The sequence below is a fragment of the Odocoileus virginianus genome, chromosome 30, assembly GCF_023699985.2.
Source record: "Odocoileus virginianus isolate 20LAN1187 ecotype Illinois chromosome 30, Ovbor_1.2, whole genome shotgun sequence".
Lineage (NCBI taxonomy): Eukaryota > Metazoa > Chordata > Mammalia > Artiodactyla > Cervidae > Odocoileus > Odocoileus virginianus.
In genome coordinates this window covers 7,895,442-7,898,859 of record NC_069703.1, presented here as the reverse complement: position 1 = coordinate 7,898,859, position 3,418 = coordinate 7,895,442, and positions in this window count along the sequence as shown.

The window sequence follows — 3,418 nt, the reverse complement described above, 5'->3', positions numbered from 1 at the left end:
TCAGTCTTTGTCAATTTGATTAAAGCGTCTTTTAAGGACTGTTGAACCACAATGTGGTGTTTCCAATAAATGTTGTTATTAGAATTTGTGCCTGGTTGAGATGAATTTAATGTGCATTGTTTAAACATAGCACACTTAAGTTGATGGCTACTTAGAGAAAGCTTGTTGATCAACAGTGTTTGTCTTTAGAGAGAATTACATTTAAGTGCATTAGTTGACGTAGCTCTGAATGCATCAGTGGCTGGGTGTTAGCGTTTATGAAGAGTAAAATATTGTGCTCCCTCAACCTCATGTTTTATATACTTGTCATATTGAGCAATTACCTTTTTCCCATTTATGTATTGGTGATAGTGTAATTTTATGAAATATTTTCTCTTCCTTATCACCAGAGTAGTGCATATCCATCAAGAGAATTTTGGAGAATTAAGAAAAGTTCAAAGAAGAAAATAATAGATTCTTATCACTCAGAAAAAAAAATAACTAACATTAAATGAAATACTGTAATTTTTAGGACAGATTTGCATTTCTGAATCACTTTATGTTTGTTTTTGTTTAAAAATACCATTTCTTTTATTATACAGTTTTTTTTTCTATAGAGTCAAGCAGACTACTTTAGTTTAAATCCTGACTCTGACACTTACCATCTCTATTAATTTGAGCAAGTTTCCTACCACCCCTATTAATTCGAGTGTTTCCTAAACTGTGATTGTAAATGGGGATAAAATAGGCCTATTTTATAGTTATTATAAAAAATATGTGAATTAGTACATTATTTTTTTTAATTAGTACATTATTAAATGCCACAAATAACTAATTAGAATATTGTTTGACATGTGCTAAACACTTAGTTGTTTGCTTTTAATAGCAACTACAGATATAATTTTATATTCTACGAGGTAAAAGGATATAATTAATCTTTGCCTCCAACACTGGTGTCATATAAAGGGCTATTCAATATCCATTCACTCTTTCTAATCTTGGACAATTGAAACACTATTCACCTAGCTGTTCTTGTTGATAGGAATGAACAAGAAATATCAGTGAAAGTTGTTAGGTGGGATTTCTGGGGAAAATCTCTGTCCCTAGCTATCTGCCTGTCTTCTGTTTCCTGGGATATGGTCGTGATGACTCCAGATCCTCCAGGAGTCCTGTTGGGTCTGAAGGCAAGATGGTGGAGGAGGAAGACTTAAGGACCCTAGACTCATGACTAGAACCTCCACACTCGCTTTGTCTACCAACTTCTGGACTCCTTTTATGTAAGAGAGAAATAAGCCTGGATTTCAGTTACTCACTTTAGAAAGTAATCTCTAACTAATACATTGGATAGCCAGTGCATGAGGTTTTAGATCCTTTTTCATAACCTTTTAAACTGTTTGTCTGACAGTAGTTAGTACTGCTTACGGAGTGCCGTAGGAAGAAAGGTACCTATGATGTCTGAAATTGTTATCTTTTATCATTGTGTTATTGTCATTTTGTCTCAAATTCTAACAGGAATACATAGTGGAAAGAATTAATCCTGTCTTACTAGCAGTAAGTACTGATATTTGCCTCAGCTCTTAGATCTTAAATTAAAATTTTTCACAAAAGTCTTTTTTAATTATTGAACATTTCTAAAGAATATTTGTGAAATCATCCTGTATCTTGAAATCAGATAGTGATGAGTATCTCATTAAAAAGGGGTTTCTTTTAGAAAAAACATTTGATGGAAATCTATTCACTTAATTTCTAAAGTGTACAGTATGCTATTATTGAGTATGGGTACTGTGTTATACAACAGATTTCTAGAACTTAATCATCTTGCTTGACTGACACTTTATCCCCATTGATTAGTAACTTCCCATTTCCTCTTCCACTCCCTGGTAACTACCATTTCATTCCTTGATTCTATGAACTTGACTGTTTTAGAGATCTCATATAAGTGGGAATCTCATATAAGTGGAATCATACACTATTTTGTCTTTCTGTAATTGGCTTGTTTCACTAAGCATAATGTCCTCAAGATTTATGCATGTTGTGGCATGTTGTAGAATTTCCTTTTTAAAAAAAAATACAGGCTGAATAGTATTCCATTGTACATGTATACCACAGTTTCTTCATCCATTTGTTTGCCAGTGGACATTTAGATTATTTCAGTATCGTGGGTATTATGAATACTGTTGCAATGAACACAGAAGTGCCAATATCTCTTCAAGATCCTGCGTGTAGTTCTTTTGGATAAATATCCAGAAGTAAGATTGTTAGATTATATGGCATTTCTAATTTTATTTATTTTTTTAGTAAACTGCTTAGTGTTTTCCAGAGCAATTTCACCATTTTGCATTCCCACCAACATTGCGCAAGTGTTCTAATAGTTCAACTTCTTTACCAATACTTTTGCTTTTTGGCTAATAGCCTTCCTGATAAGTATGAGATGATTATCTCATTGTGGTTTTCATATGCATTTCCCTGATTTTTAGGATTAAAATGTGCCTGTTGCCTATTTGTATGGTTTCTTTGGAGAAATTACCATTTAAGTCTTTAGCCCATTCTTAATAGGATTATTGTTAGTTATTATTCCTGTTGTTGTTGCCATCATTTTACCTCTGAGTTGTATGAGTTCCTTATGTATTTTGGAAACTAATTCATTATACAATATATGATTTCCAACTATTTTCTCCCATTCCATAGTCTTTTTACTCTATTGATCGTTTTCTTTGCAATGCAGTTTTTTAGTTTAGCATAGTCCCTCTCATTTATTTTTGCTTGTGTTGCCTTTGCTTTTGTTGATTTCATATCCAACAAATTTTTGTCAGGGCCAGAGTCATGAAACTGTTTCTGTATTCTTCTATACGTTTTATAGCTTGCAGTCTTATTCTGAAGTCTTTAATAGATTTTGAGTTGATTGAGTTGTGTGTGGTGTTAGATTAAGTTGTGTGTGTGTTAGATTAAGGTCCAGCTTCAGTCTTGTATGTGGTATTCAGTTTTCCCAGCACCATTTGTTGACAGAGAGACTACCTTTTCCTTTTTGTGTATTGGCATCCTTGTCAAAGATCAGATGACCATATATATGTGTGTGGATTTCTTTCTGAGTTCTCAATTCTGTTTTGTTGGTCTACATGTCTGTCATTAGCAGTGCCATGCTTTTTTTTTTTTTCATGATTAATGTAGTGTTGATAATATATTTTGAAATGAGGAAGTGTGATATTGATATCTGTTGTCTCTAATGAATAATTTATATGTTTATGGTCTTTGTGGTTCCCTATAAGTTTTAGAATTTTTTCCGATTTTTGTGAAAATATCTTTGGGATTTTGATAGGGATTACACTGAGTCTGTATATCATTTTGAGTAGGATGGGTATTTTAACAATACTAGATCTTCTAGTTTATGAACATGAGATGTCTTTCCACTTATTTGTCTCTTCTTTAATTTCTTTCATCA